Source organism: Papaver somniferum, chromosome 10 (genome assembly GCF_003573695.1).
Source record: "Papaver somniferum cultivar HN1 chromosome 10, ASM357369v1, whole genome shotgun sequence".
NCBI lineage: Eukaryota > Viridiplantae > Streptophyta > Magnoliopsida > Ranunculales > Papaveraceae > Papaver > Papaver somniferum.
The window spans coordinates 25,943,154-25,960,103 of NC_039367.1; the positions used below are offsets into that span (position 1 = coordinate 25,943,154).

The window sequence follows — 16,950 nt, forward strand, 5'->3', positions numbered from 1 at the left end:
TTTTGATGCACAGGCCTAGAAGCGATCGTTGGATTCAACTACAATCTAATCTGAAGGCTTGGAATTTAGGCGTTGTGGTGTTTGGCAGAGACTTCAGATTTTGATGCTCTATGAATGAGCGACCGTAGGATGATGAGTTGGATCCAATCTGACGGCTGAGAATGGAGGCGGTTTTGGTTATAGAAAATGGGTTTGGGTAAGGGTTTTGGGCCTTGGGTATGCCAAGCCCATATCTTCTTTAAGAGCAATTCTTCCTTCTTGAGCCCATTTCTAGTCTTTTGGGCTTATGCTCCATTCTTTGCGGCTTCCTTGCGTAATTTCTTCCGGCTTTTCACCACTCTTCAGCTCTTTTCCGCTCCGCAAGTCATCCAGACTTTATTTATTACCTAAAAATGCAAAATTAAGTAAGAAAAATATTTATTCTTGAAAACAATGAAAATACAGAATATGGGATAAAATGTAGAATTACTGCACAAAAGATGAGTTAAATGCCAACAAAAAGGGATAAATATATACATTATTTGGCACTCATCACTCATCCCAGTGCTTAACCACATTGGAATGTGCATCCTTACAATGCCCAATCATATGATGTAAGGAAGCACACATATCTAAACCATCTGTATCCTGTCAATAATCTCTTATTCAACATAGAGAGTTCACAAAATCTTCATATAGATACAATCTGGATCTATGTGAAAAAAAGTTGTATTGCAAACAACTTGTGTAAAACAGGATAAGATTCCTAGCTAAAAGTATCTCTTGATACTGATCTAGAAAGATAATTTCTTTTCGAAGAAAGTTGTGAATGTATAACACATTAGATGCGAAAATCCTTTCAAACCTTGTCAGAATTATTTATTTAAGGCTGGTATCTATGTTTGGTATGTGTTAAAGGTATTTCAAGTATATGTACTCGGCGTATCTGAAAACTTATGCTAAAGGATGTATTCTCAAACCATATCTCAAGAGAAACTTCTGAAAGCCTTGAGTGGAATGACTTCTAAGGAAACAGTTCGTCTTGATGATACCTTCACGAAATCTGGTTGTGAAGATATAGAAAACGAAAAGGAAGATGTCACTAATCTCCTTGTCCAAAACAGTTTGGATGCTAAGATTGATATTAATCTACGTCAAGTCCTCCTCAGTACTATTGAAACTCATCATAGACAGGCATCACTACTAAGAACTGTTATCCGTAACCAAAGAAAGCTGATTAAACTTGGAATCGGTAACAGGGAGTATGCTCGAAATATTAATTGAAAGTTAATGCTTTAGCTTATGAACATAATCAAGGTACTGTGTGCAGAATTCGTGATATCAGCTGAGATGCTGTTGATGAAGATCCTGAAAAATTTGAACAAGTTGAAGATGATCTTTGAAAGATCCGCTGAATAATAAACATCAATTTTTGATTTCTTTCAATGATTGTATTAAGTATATTATGAATAAAACTATCCTATTATGAATAAAATTATTTGATTTATAATTTTTCTTGTGATGGTTTTTGATTTACATAGCATGTGCTTGGATGCTTTATTATTGCTATGGATGTTTATGGGATGTTTGATTTCGATTTTATTATCTTGATATTCGATCTCATAATGTTGTGAACTCTTATGGTTTGGGTGACTTTTTGATTTAGCAGGATTAAGTTCTAGCCCATGTTGGTAGGATTTATCAAATGATCATGAGGGGTTCTGATAGAAACAATATGTGAAAAAGTCACAATATGTTAAATCGGTTTTGGTTTAGCATAAAAGCATATGTGTTTCGGTGGTTTTCAACTTTTGCTTGCAATAGTTAAAACCCGGTTTTCAACCTTTCTCTGGTAAAGTTTGGTTGTTGTTATTATTTTTTGCATAAGGATGACAACATAATGATATTTCGATATCATTTCTCCCTGGAAGAAGATGCAAACATTTTGGAGAAGTGGATGCGAAATTTGAGGTAACGATGTTGTTAGTTAATTGTTTTCCTGTTTAAGAAAAGCCTGATTTTATTTCATATATATTTTACTTTTGGTTAACAAAATTTCGGTGCAACTGATGATTTATTCCATTATGTGTGTATGGATGTGTGTGTGATTCAATTGTTCCGGTTAAGAAAAACTATTGTTATTGCTTTATTGTGTGATATCAATTGTTTAGGCTTACAAAATTTTGGTACAATTGCGGTGTTTTAAAGCTTAGATTGATTCAATTGCTTCCGGTTGAGGTGAATAATTTTGCAAGTTGATTTATTTGGTTTGTATGAATTATTTATGGCTTAACGAAAGAAAAGGATTACAGGATGAGTTGTTTAGTCCAATTCGATTCCGGGTAAGAGAAACTAAGTTTATCTTAGTTAGACTTATTAAAGTGGAGGTTTCGGTTATTCAAGTCTAATCGAATGCCTTAACAAGAAATGCTAGTTAACTAACCAAGTACTTGTCTTGTATAAAATTTAAAGGTCTAAGTTATATGGATAATTAGAACCTGATGAGAAAAATAGAGTTATCTTTATTTTGGTCTTATCAAATGAAGCGATTGTATTTGTACAATCGGTTTAGCAAAGGGTCTAAAGTGATTAGTTTATTTTTGGTTTGCTAAACTAAATTGGGAAAATTGATTCAGGCAATTATTTCCTTGATAACATATCAAAACAAATTACTTTGTATTTTCGGTTTTGATATTGGCTATCAAAAATGGTGTGTGGAACCCTTGTGCTTAACTCTATAGGTTTACAAGTCTATTTTGAGATTTGTAAGATTCTTTTGGGTTTGTCCTTTATTTTTTCGTTTCTTTGTCATTTTGTGACAAAAAGGGGGAGAAATATATGGAGTAAACAAGTGATATTGGCATTGATTTTATATTGATTGGTATAACTAAGGAAAAGGACAATTGTGCTTAAAAGTTTATCTAACGAAAGAGTGAAAGCATAGACTAAGGGGGAGTAACATACCACATTAATTGGTATAACAAAGACGTGCGGATTGATAAAATCTACCTTCTCACCTTTAGGGGGAGTATTATCTTTGTTATTATAATGTCAACAACGACATTTAAGGATTGAATGTATACAGGTTATCGTGCTGTTGAATTTGGGAATCAAGCGTATGTGTAATGAATTCTTGTAATTTGTTTATCCATATGATTGTAAGAGTTTTGTCACTAAAATTGACAAAGGGGGAGATTGTTAGAGCATAGCTCGGTTGAACCCACCAAGCGTTGGTATATCAAGTTTGGTTGTCATATTTTAGTGAATCAAAACTCATTTTAAGAGTCGCTTGATTATGTACTAGAGTCAACTTTGTATAGGTTAGCTTGAAAGTATTAGGATATGGGACATTACAAGTATTGCGAAGACTTGAAGAAGTGAAGGAGTAAGAAGCTACAAAGACAACAACATCCTTCCACTTGAGGTTAGTGATGTTTGACTTGAACTGTTTCATTCCCTAACGTATCTTTCAAGTCGTGCATATTGAAAACAAAACTGCGAAGCATGAACACTCTAGATAGACATAGTATTAAGAAATATAATACGACGTTTATTGCTTAACCATTAAAATTTGTAGATAAGACATCTACATAATCGTTTAAATTCTATTGTGATTATGTATGGGTATGAGGTGAGGATTTCATCCCAGAAAAAAATGTTTTACATGTGTTTCGAGGAAGTAAGTTCATAAGCTTGTTTATGAATCGAAAAGGAAATCGCCAGGCGTTATTCGTATTGATATTCATTTCATATCTTGTGAACAACCAATATGTGTGATTTAGTATAACCGCTCATGACTTGTTTGTGTTCTAGGTAAAACTATTCACAAAGGCCTGACTTATGTATTGGTATGACTTTTATTAGTGAAACCGATCTTAAGTAATCACCTGAGATGGTATGACCGAGTTTGTGATTTGTGTATGACCGAATCTGGGTAAAGGGAAACCTATCCTAGTAAGAGGTGAAACACACCACAAAGGGGAATCGATCCTTGTATGAGGTGCAACAAGTTTGTAGCAGAAAAGGGAACCGATCCTATGGACATGTGTAACACGTTTTTAGGCAAAGGAGAACTGATCCTATGGACATGTACAACACATATAAGTTAGATACCATATATATGTGGGGAACCGATCCGAGTACCTAGTTAACCGAATTTTGGGAAGCTAGTGTGCCTATGCACAATACTCACATGCAGGTAGAACCAAAACTTGTTTTGGTAAAACCGTTAAACCCATGATTTGTGATTGTGTTCTTGATCAATCACATAGTTCTTGAAAGCCAGATGAACCAATTCTAAACTTGTTTGGAAGTGTGGCAAAACGGTTTCAAGGTTGTAAGTATGAAAGAGGACTTACAAAGTAAGGATGTCGACACACTTTGAACACATGCAGTAATGTTTATCTTTAATTGTTCAAAGTTATTCCTTAATAGCTAAAGGAAGAAAATCCCAGGATCGAAACATATAAAGTTTAGAATCTTTTAATTAAGGTCCTAATTTTAACTAGTTAAAGATTTTCCAAAGAGATCTTCGGTCATTATTTTGGACAGAGCATTTTCAGGAATTATGGAAACCGAATTTGTGCTTTAATGAAATCTTGAGAATATTTTTGGTTTTGGAAATTCCTTGGTGTCCAAACTTCCTTGTTTATAAATACTTGAAGTTTGCATTTCTAGCAAACTAATCCTTCGTGACAACAAACTTCCTCGGTTGTGTTGCTACTGGTGAAGCCGCCTATTAGGAGAGGAGAGTAACCTAATTAGGCGAAATCTCTTACAGACGCTCAGTTTAAAGTCTTCTTTGGGATTGAGAAGCTCTATTAGTACCGTTGGTGGGAAACTACATAATTGCGGTTTATCTTGTGTTTTCGATTGATTTGATTTACTAACGGTGGTTGAACTTTGATTGCGCCTAGTTTGTTTATGCTTGAGAATCTTCTCTTCTGATATAAGATTTAGTCAAACTAGATCGAAGTTTGGACAGGGATCTTTAGACTGTTGTTAGTGCTAAAGACGATCTTGTGATAATCCATTGTTAACAGACTCCGTTCTGTGCGTGATTGATCACAAGAGATTCAAGTTGTTGTGTGCAGGTGTTTATTGAAGATTTAAGAAGATTTGAAGACAAAGTATATACTGAAGATTTCTGATTTGGGGTTCATAATCTTTGGTGTGCACAATACTTGTTTCAATATAAGAGGATCCAACTATAATTGGTTTACCATTGTGGTAGATTGGATTGATTAGTTATGTAGATCGGCATCAATACAATTCTTTGTGACTAAAAGTATTGATTGCAAAATCTTAAAAATTACTTTGGTAGTTGAGAATAAGATAAATCTAAGAACCCGACGAAGGAGTTTATTTGAGATAAACAGAGGAGTCGTTGTCGAACTCACATCACTTGGTTGAAGAGAGTTTATGTTGTTCCTTTACTGTTTGGAATACGAACCAAAGGAATTGTTCCAAGTACGTGACTTATTCATAGTTCGGAGGCGTGGGAATACAGACGGAACTAGGTGAACTATAGGTTTAGTTGCTTGGTCTCAACTATACGAAGTTGGTTTAATTTTGTGTAGCGGCTTAATCCTGAGAGTATTCAATTCTGGACAAGGTTCCAGGGTTTTTCTACGTTTGCGGTTTTCTCGTTAACAAAATCTTGTTGTGTCATTTACTTTATATTTCCGTATTATAATTGTTTTGTTATAATTAAAGTAAATCACACAAACGTTAATTCCTATTTACTTGATAAACAATCCTATTGTGTTTGGTTAAGGCTAAACCTTTTTATCAAGTTAACATACTTCGTTGTTGTATTGTGTCGATCTTGTATCCATAGACGATCACACGAAGTGTGAACCAATTAGTTGCATTGTCCCGACTCAGTCCATAGACAATCACTCTCGGAGAAATGACTTATAGGTAGGAAAAGTTTTAGCTTGAGGTATGTTTGGGTACCCTCGCCTTTTCAGTTTCGATTTAAGCTTGAACTTGAGCTTATATATGTTTCAACTATTAATTTTTGAGATATGAGAAAAATGACCAAGAACTAGCATGGGTTGTTTGAGTTACTAAACTTAGACAAATGAGAAGAATGACCAAGAACTAGCATGAATTGTTGAGTGAGTAAATGTAGAATGTGAACACTCTATTAGTCTCTAAAGTCTTTAATTGAAGAGTTCAATTTAAGGAGCGGCCAAAGTCTTATATTGCACATTAAAAGTAAGAATGGTGAGTTGGTAACCACTAGACGCACTAATGTGCACTTTGTCTATATGGAAGGCTTTTTTCCAATTTGGGCGTAACAGTGGCTTATAAATTGTTCAAAAACTGTAAAAGACGAAAATTGAAGCCTATGAAAATTACTATAACATGGTTGTTCAGTAAAAAATAACTTTATATTTTGTTATCAAGGTAACATTGTAGATCAAGCGGCTGAAGTCTTCTTTTGCAGAGCGAATTACTACGGGCCACGCAGCTAAGCCCTTTATTCTTTTCGAATGATGTAAGGTATACGGAAGGTTGTCCTTGCATGAAATAATATAAGTGGAGGAAAGAAAGAATTATATATAGTCACATCAAAACATAGTAGAGCAATCGTTAAAAGATGTTGGGATATATGTTTTGAAAGACTTCTTTTGAATATTTATTTCAACAATTTGAGCTTGGCCCAGTGGTTAAGTATTTTGGTCCTTGAGAGTGAAGTCGTATGATCGAATCTCCCCTCTACTCATATTTTACCATCCTATCCATGTGATTCTCCAAGTTAACTCACTAGCCTCAGCACATAGGATAAAGCCATTTGCCCACTCATCTTGCATCATAGGGCTAGCAATTTTCTTCCGAAAGCTACCAAATCTTGGGTATAAGTTTGCTCAGTTCCTACAACAAAAACATTTACAAAAAAATCAGTACCATTCGTATTGAAAACAAATAAAAAACAGATAGTGAAATGGATTAATATAGTAACTGATTAATACATAAATTAACTAATACTCAGTCTGACATAGAAAAAATTATTATAATTAATTAGTATTGGAAACTTGTAAAAACACTTGCATTTTTCGCAAACACCTCATAGCTTTACGATTACCTTAGGATCATAAATGATGTGGTCTTCCTCATCAACAAAAGAATCTGTATGTGGAACACATTTTCCATATTTAATGTGTCGTTAGCACGTCCTTTAAATCTCATGGCTTCCATACCGAAAGTACATTGTCTGCACAAGACAACAAATAAAATTTATGGTTGTCAGTAATCTTAGATGTGATTAATTAGAAATACATGGCATATTAATGAATCACACTTACGTTAGGATGTCAATTTCCAAAGGAGCATCCTTCCAATTTTCATCCATACATGTCATAGATAATTGATTTAAAAGTACAGTCAACATTTTTGACAATTTGATACCAATATTCAGTATTTTCTAGATTTATGTCGCCAAAACGGTTTAATACATTTAGATGTGATCCCTCTCTATAATAATAACATCATTCTCTCCATGTTTTCTCAGTAGCGCCGCAATCCGAGAACCTCCTAATGTACCGCGTAATATACGAAAATTAACAATTATATCACTAATTAGCTCCAACACCACCGTCTCGTACAATGGCCTTTCATGTAGTCGACTGAATGAAGCCATCACAACTGAAAGTAGAATAAGTTTCATCGTAATCTCAACCATAAGGAAAAAATTACCAAAAAACAAAAAATAAAGTAGTAGGATTGTCAATTTCACGTTAAGCACAAAATCAACTATGCACGGGCCATTTGATTGTGATGAGCACATTTTACACAAAAAGAATTAGACAAAAAAAAAAGATTTCTCCAAAATTCATACGAGAAGTGGTAATTATGTTTTATTCTTGCTGGACAAGTGAGTTGGAGAACAACCTTTACATATCATTTATCCTTTGTTATTCAAATTGTCAGTTTAACAAAGACACTTTTCGGGAAATGAGAAATGCAACCGGAGATTGCGATTTTGGCTATATGGGAAACTTAAAGCATGAAGAAATGTGGGAAGGTAACCAATTTGTTACAACTTACGGGAAATGTATTGATCAGTTTTCTCTCCGTCAGCTTTGCATTACAAAATTTGGAAACTTGTAAGTGGTAAGGGATGTTATTCTGTTTCTTCATGCTATAAAATTTTAGATTTAAGTGATATGTTTTCATCTGTAATCTTTTTTTTATTGAATCCAAGTAAAAAAAATAGAGAGAAGAAAAGGAAAAATAAAATAAAGAAGAACATAATGAGAAATATATAACACACCTTTAACTTTCGACAAGATTTAGGCTTGAATTTTACTTTCGTACGTTTCGATTTAAGCTTGAGCTTCTATATATTTCAACTATTAATTTTTGAGATATGAAAAGAATGACCAAGAACTAGCATGATTTTTTGAGTTAATAAATGTAGAGAAATGATAAGAATGTACAAGAACTAGCATGATTTTTTGAGTGAGTAAATGTAGAGAAATGATAAGAATGAACAAGAACTAGCATGATTTTTTGAGTGAGTAAATGTAGAATGTGAACAATCTATTGGTCTCTAAAGTTTTTTGTTGCAGAGTTCAATTTAAGGAGCGGCTGAAGTCTTACATTGCACAGTGAAAGTAAAATGGTGAGTTGGTGACCACTAGACACTGATGTGCACTATGTCTATATGCAATGACGGAATTACAGCTGGGCTAAAGGGGGTTTTAGTCCGGGTAGGCTTCCCAGTCCACAAGCCAATTTTTTTTTTCTTTTGCTCGACCAAGACTTCTAACTCGGACCTTAAAAGAAAATTTATCTTTTCTGGATCCGTCCCTATTTATATGAAAGTTTGTTTGTTTTTTGTAATTTGCGTTAACAGTGGCCTGTAAATTGTTCAAAAACTGTAAAAGATGAAAACCGTAGGCTATGAAAATTAATGTAGCATGGTTGTTCCATAAGTAATAACTCTATATTTTGTTGTTACATCACAAGTATTGAAAACAAATAAAAAAGAAAGAGTGAAATGGATTAATATAGAAACTGATTAATACATAAATTAATACCACATGTCAATCTGCCATGGACAAACTTATTATAATTATTTCGTATTCCAAACTTGTTAAAACACTTTCTTTTTCGTAAAAACTTCCCAGCTTTACAATTATCTTAGGATTTCAATGCGGTAATCAATTTCAATATGCTTAGCACGAGCGTGAGAAATTGGATTACCTGCAATGTAAGTAGCTCCGAGGTTGTTGCACCAAAATATAAGTATAAACCATTTTCAATTTGCCCGCGGAGCACCTCCTTGTTCGTCTGCCGGTCGTTAACAAGAAAAATAAGGGATGGAGTTCAAAGTAAACATTATTATCGCACAAAATTGAGAGGATGAAATTAGATTTGTTTTGATTTTAGTAACATGGTAAAGATTATTTAGTTAAGAAGAATGACCACCATAACTATAAAATGCCTTATCAGAATAAGCAATATTTAGAGAAGCACCGTTACCTATTTTTACTTTATCAGGACTTTCATACAAAGTTCTCACATGTAGATTATGTATATAGCGAGTTATATGATGAGAAGCGCCAGAATCTGCTACCCATTGACTATATTGAAAAGAACTTGGTGCAACCACATATGCAAAGGGAGGATTGAATCATGGACACCGGTTGTTAATGGAAGAACGCACGAAATTGGGATCAAATTGATGCCAGCACCTCCAAACAAGATAATTTCGTCCACCACATAAACCACAAGGTTCTTAAGAATCATTTGAAGTGAGATGATTGAGGTATGTGGACACCACGACTCTGGTTGAAATTGGGACGACGACAGTTGGACGTGGGGTTCAATAAGAAGTGATAGGACGGACAAGGAGATGAATAGGAAAAAGAAGGACGTGGAGTTGAATTGTAAGGACGAGGATTAGAAGGTCTGGCAGCTATATGAACGGTGGTAGGAGTCGGAAAAAGAGCTTATTATTGATTTGTACGCAATTCATAGGCGAACAGGTGAGATTTAAAATCCTCAAAAGACATACCATCCATTGTGGTATGTAAAGAAGTAACAATATAATCGAATGAGGTTTCAAGACCTTGAAGAATATTTTGCTTCAACTCAGATTGTGAGAGTTTAGACCCCGACACCGCAAGTTGATCAGACATCGCCTTTGGACGAAGAAAATAGTCCGTCATTGTGCTATCACCTTTACGTATTGTTCTTAGTTCCGCAAGCTTCAACTTCTTTCTTCACTGGAAAATGAGTTTGCTCTCATCTCATTATGGAAGAAGTAAAAGCTTAGAAGAGAACCTATGAAGACGATGGCGCTTATCGTATCAAGGGAAAAGGAGAAACTGCTTTTTCTTAAGTTTAGAATGTTTTTATTTTTTGTATTGTGGATTTTTCAAGAATCATTCTTAGCAGACAACCACAAAAAGCTACACAAAACAACCACGTCACATAGAGATCCGCTTCACCCTCAATAGAGTTAGGAGGGGTCCACTCTTGGGTCCCACGGTTGGAAGTTATATCATCACAAGTTTTTCCTTCTATAGGTTCTTAATTATAATCTTTCTCATGATCTTGGTCGCACCATTGGTTTAGGGTTTAATTAATGAATCCCATCACTTTTAGGTTTTCAACGTGTTGTACGTATGAAATCATGAAACTTATTGATATCTTGGCAATCATTTGGTAAAAAAACAAAATATAAACTTATTAATGGTATTAGTACAAGATTTTTGCTCTCTCCGGGTTATTATTTGCTCTAGGGGTGTAAATAACACCCGAAAATACTCGGCCTGCCTGTACCCGTCTGACCCAGCATGTATCCGAAGTAGCCCAAAGGCTGTTACCGGACCTGGACTGGATTAATTTATTGGGCGGTTTCGGGCTTTGCAATTAAATATGATGCCCGGCCTGATACCTGGCCTGGTGCCCGGCCTGAAAGTCTTCTATGTGCCATTAATCATTTAATATCCTCTTAAAAAGACTTAAAAGTTACCATTTTATAATTGTCAATTTTCTGTCAAAAAAAATAAAATATATAGTTGTTTTTACTTATAATTAGCCTTTTAAAAACATTAATGGTAATAAATTTTCTTATTAGAAAGTTTATTGTACTCTAATTAATTATTTATTATACGTTAAAATTAAAAGTTTGTCATTGTAATTTAAATATAAAATAATACTATCATTTACGGTATGCAATGTTAGAAAGGAAAGGATATTGTATTAAAAATAAATACATTTAATACCATTCATTTGAAAATTTAAACTTAAAATAAAAGAAAAAAAATTCAAAATAGTGGCCTGTCCGGCCCGATCTGGCCTGCCCGTATAAAAAACGGACTTTGGACGGTCTTTAAGTAGCAAATTATCTACTTTTACCCGGCCTGCCCGGCCTAAATTTATTTACGGGCTCACAAATGTTAAGCCTGACCTGCCCGGCCTATCTTAGTTTTTGGACCGGGCGGCTTGGTCTGCCCGAATTTACACCCCCAATTTGCTCTGCATTAAACAAAAATCTAAATTAATACAAGATCTATTTTTATTTTAATTCGAAATGACACAAGGTAAACTATGTTAATTTGTGCTTTTTCTAACATGCGCAGTAGGTGATGCGACTGGAGACACTTACCGAGACGGATACGACGTGATTAGTCTGACGGGCTGACTCCCAGTTAAGGCCTTCGAAACTGCAGTCAGTTGTATTTCCGCCCTATTTGTCCCCCAGTACAGCACACTACTATTGAATAATCCACCCAATTATTTTTGCCGTGAGGTCAGTTTTGCTCCCCAGTTTATACCGGAGCTCAGTTTTGCAAGCAATTGTTCCTTTCTCCAACCGTCCAACCCATTCCATACTTGAATTCTCAGTTGTCCACGAAATTCTAAACATAAAAATAATGGTAATGGTCATGAAAAAACCATTCGTCTAAAATGGGCAAAGGCATGGTGTCATATAAGAGCCGAAAGATAGATGCATTATTCAAACAACGTCGTACTCTTTCATGGTATCAAACGAAGAAAGCTACCACGAAAAGCCTCGCCTCTTCCTCGTGGAACGACCAAACAATATGAAAGACAGATGCTCGTGGTTAGACCACAGCAAAACTAGCTCAAACTGAAAACCTTCGAGTCCACACTAAACTACCAAAAAAAGACTGCACAATAATTGTGACTACTAATTTTCTCATAGTTTATATACAACTTGAAGGATCGAACACTAAATAGTATTGATACCTCTGTTGAACTGATAATGCTAAGTAATAAAAGATATCCAAGATCACAATAATAACAAAGAACACTAATGTAATTTAAATGCTACTAATTTATTATGAGACACAAGAGATTATGTGGTTCGATTTTTGTCTACGTCCACGGGGTAATGAGTGATTTGTTTGTATTAAGTTGTGGTGGTTACAAAGATCTTAAATGCTTCCCAAAGTAATAGAGAGAACTCAAGTTGAAGTAAATACTTAAGTTCTAAACATTGAAGATGTATAAGTTTAAGACTAAATCTTCTTCTCCTAGATATTGAATGTCCTTAATTTGTTGGTGAAGCTTGGTATTTATAGCTCATTCTGCTCGAGGTATATCTTTGTTGTCTTTGGATCCATCGTTCCCTGGTATACCTTCCTTATAAATGGTACCTTCGTTCACCGCGCTCTTTCTCCAGTCGGACTCTGCCACCTCAGCTGACCCACGTTCCTTTGGGAACTTCCCAGCCTTAGTACAGATTATACCTTCATTCACCGCTAGCCTTTGCCAGTCAGATTCCGCCACATCATCTCTCTCCATGTGCTTTGGTTATGCGTGTAGATAAGAGATTTATGCATTTAATGATGATTAGATATGTCATCTACCTCTGTCCATTCGCCAGCTGCCTCTCTCTAGACTAGGCTTTACTGTCTCCATCTTGGCCGTCGAGGTATCCCCCTTGGGATGAGATAAAGTAGATCTGTGAAGGTATCCTCTGCTACTCAGGTTTCTCTGTATAGCGAGGACTCCACAGTTATCCTGTACACGACCACTAAGATCGTGACACGTGCTCCGCGGAATATTGGTATTCACAGTTTGCCCATTTTCTTTCATATTCTACCATCTGGTAGGATTGGAAGAAAAACTCCCGTAACGCCGCCATTTTTTCACGTACTGATTGGTTGGTCCCCACATGTATTTTCATGCAATAACTTCCCCTTGAATTTCGGGACATCCAAATTTTTGGATTCTCCAACCGCCTATAAGAAGAGAATAAAGAGAAGGAATTTCATTAACTTTCTCTTTTCCTCTCGAACTATCGCTTTCTCTCCCTTTCTCAGAGATTTCTTCTGTCACTTTTTCCTTCAACTGCCGACTCCCAAAAGCTCTTGCTCCGGAGCGCTTCAATTTCCATATTCAGATTAGTAAGCTTTTGCTCTGTTACTGTTGCTTTTCGTATTTTCCATGCCCGGTTCTGTCTTCCCTTTTTTGGTTATTCGAAGTGGCCGTTGTATTTGCATGTGAGAATTTCAATTCTCTTTTACTTGTTTATGTTGTATGGGAACTTGGTTTGTTGTCTTTTCTTCAACAATAATTGTGCCATGATTATTCTTCGTCTGCAACTCTTCTTATCATGTTGAATCATCCTCTGTTTCGCTTCATAGAAGAATTGTGTTGTTTCCTTTGGTTGGTTTAAGCAAACCCATGCCCAAAGTATGTTTTTCTTTGCCCCCAAATTTTTTTTGGGTAGACTGTAATTTTGGTCTGCCATTGTTGATGGACTGTTCTTCATGCTGATGTTAGAAATCATGAGACTCCCTAAGAAGCCTGTGCGTAGAGATCCAAAGCCTAGGTCGCTTACTGAGCCACCTCCGCAGATGGATCATCCTTATGCTATGCCTTCTCCACCTCCTCAGGACGCTGAGGTACCTGATGGTACTGAGATGGCTATGGTCCCTGACACTTCTGCGGACCCTGAAGTTGAGGAGGTTGTCGTTGAGGATCTTCCTCCTCCTCCGCCTCACTATGATCTTCAAAGGCTGCAAGTGCGTGACAAAGATAACTATGCTCACTTGTCCTTAGCTAAGATTACCAAGTCTTTTCGCCTCCATAAGTTTGAGATCTCCTTTTTCAATGGTCCTGATGTTCTTACCGAGTCCCTAATCCGGGATTTTCCTTACGATGAGAACAATCTTTTGATCAGTGTTGGCCAGTTGGCCGCGGGTATGCTTCTTCCTTTGTTTAGTAGAAAGGATCCTTTCTACTATGACGTTTTGTCTACCAGGGATGACCCAACGAACAAGTCTCAGGTCCGAGGAGTCATGCAATACACTGGTAATTATTGGCGTGCCCTTCATGATTGTTGTTATTGTAGCAAAGGAAAGACTACTTTGAAGTCTTATGACCCTTTTGTTGCTGGGAGGTCTAAGCAAGAGGATTACGCCCCTGCCAACTTCAATGCTACATATGTTGATGCTATTCAGAATAGTAACCTTCTTCCTTGGAGTATTGGCCCCCGTCGTACCCATGTTACTGCTAAGCAGATTAGGGAAGGTAACAACCTTTGTCTGCTGGAGGAGATTGATAAGACCGTTTTGACTGTTATCCATGTTCACATAAAAGTCTTTCTGAAGCTTGCACAACAGGCGGGCACAATCCCAAGTCTTCTACAAGAAGTTCTCGTCACCTCTACAAATGAGATACAACATACTTCAGCCCATGGGTTTACAAAAACGTACCAATGAGTGAGAAATGGGACAATACTTCCTCAATGAAAGATGTTCATCTATGTCTCTTCTACAACATACCGAAATGGCGCATCAATCGTACATACGAGCTGAAAGATATGGCCTCCACACTCAAGTTCATGGAATATGAAAACTTGCACGGGATTACAAGTTACAAATGTGCATGCTTCGTTGGCTGACATAGACAACTCCAAATTGGGTGATTATTTTCTCATATGATAACTCGGCATCTTAGCTTCAAAACTTGGGGTCAAGCACCGAATTCTGACGACATATGAGGTTTCTACAGCCTCCAGAGCATACAACATGCAAGCAGAAATTAGTGGACGAGATTCATAACCTCTACAGTCGATCGATGTCCACCAGGTCTTTTCGCTAAGTCCTTCATCAAGGTACCTAGTACTTCGACCATATAGGAGTTTACATCAAGTTTTTTGCACCTGGGGTCCTCTATCTAGGTCTTGCCAGAAGAAGGGAAAAAGAAAGGGAGAGATTTAACAAAATACTGGGACTGACGGTCCACTGATCATGACGATCAGTTCACAGTCCAAGACTCGTGACTAGCACCAAGTTCACCTACGCTAATCATTCATCATAAAAAAATGCTACAACCAAGACATACAACCATGGTCATTACATCATCCCCTCTTGAGAGCAACTTTAGTTAAGGTCCTTTGACCAAGGTTTCAGAAGTGATGTTTCTACAACTGAAAGAAACAAGATGGCACTGCAAGCACCATGCTCATGCATCAATCACGGGTCCTGATCTCAAATGCGTCAGTGACATTAAAATCCTTCACCAACCGTTCAAAGACATAAGTGAATGGTCTAAAGACACAACACGAGTGTTTTACAACAAGCTCGTCTGAGATGATTTTATACTGTCTCGAACAAAGAAGCGATCTGGGAGAAACTGGTGAAGAATATAGTGATGAGTCATATATCATTCTCTTCGTATGGATGTCCTCTACAACATATCCAAAATTCACAACAATTGGATAAACGAGCAAAGAGATGTGGCTGAAGCATTGGACTACATGCCAGATGAAAATTTTCTGAAAATCCCCTGGAAGTATATTGTTTCGTCAATTTCGACCCTTAAACGTGCTCAAAAGCCGAAAAGCTTCTTTTATAAAGCTTGGAAATTTTATGAGGACGAAGAAACATGGGCAGATAGCGAAATCCCGACATCGGACGACGATTCTACAACATTTTTGCTAGAAGACCTAACTTCTGAATTTTCTGATGTTGAATTATGACGAAATTCTTCATTCATCAACATCTGATCAGAAGCTACACCATCAACGCGAAGCCAAACTTTATATTTAGCCGATAGTCTCACTTGCTGAAGTCGGCGGTACTTTTGCTGATGAGATATGAGCTTTTCATCTTCAAATCTTTTCTTCTATGATATTTCATCACGTCCCTGCTTTCCCTTCGCATCTGCTAATACCAATAAAGCATATATGTTAGCACGGACGACTCCCAGATGATCGAGATACATACAATGTGTCAGCCTTCCAGCGTCTCTGAAACGTTGGTTCACCTCGGCATGAGCATCTGCAAAAGTCTTCATCTTTGACTTCATAGAGCGTACCCCAGAAGAGCCAGAAGAGTGGTTGTAACCAGAAGTCACCACTATCTGAGACGAAAGATATGGAGTCATGGATATACCAATAACAAACGCGTAACAAAATGGTAACAATCCAACTCTTACTTATTTACAATTTCACTAGCTATAGTGATTATAACGTCAGAATTTCGAAAACTTGCTCGTTCCTTCAAACCTGCAAAGACGAGCAAGATTCATTATTCAAAATCATGACTTGATTTTCAAAAATCCATGAACAACCCACATGAATTTTAACATCCACTGATTTTTCAAAATTGGACAGACGTCCGTTGTGAAAACTCACATACAGACATTATTTCACCATGTATAATTGTATACTTTCAACATTTGTTCAAAATCAAAACATTGATTTTACAAATATACATTTTAACGTGAAACTCAGGTAAATTTGAAAAACATATATATATATATATATATTTGCTCCCTCGAGTGTATGTTTTCAAAAATTTATGAAAGCTTACATATCGAAAATAAATTTTTCATGAAAGCTCATAGACAAATTTTTTACTAACAGACGCACGTCTATTCAAAAAAAAAAACTTTTTCTCTCATATAAGCATCCACCTATGAAACGAGAGTTTATTAAAATCTCACATATTTTAAAAAATAAATAAAAAA

The 16,950-nt window shown here is 36.2% G+C and overlaps 1 long non-coding RNA gene across 1 annotated transcript; it reads right to left on the reverse strand.

The window, feature by feature from the left end:
- Positions 1–6,609: 6,609 nt before the first annotated feature.
- LOC113314992 lies at positions 6,610–10,326 on the reverse strand. Its single transcript, XR_003342658.1, has 5 exons — positions 9,475–10,326; positions 9,196–9,282; positions 7,293–7,632; positions 7,073–7,201; positions 6,610–6,861 (listed from the first exon to the last, which is right to left on the reverse strand). It is a non-coding gene; the product is annotated as an uncharacterized LOC113314992 (long non-coding RNA).
- Positions 10,327–16,950: the final 6,624 nt, after the last annotated feature.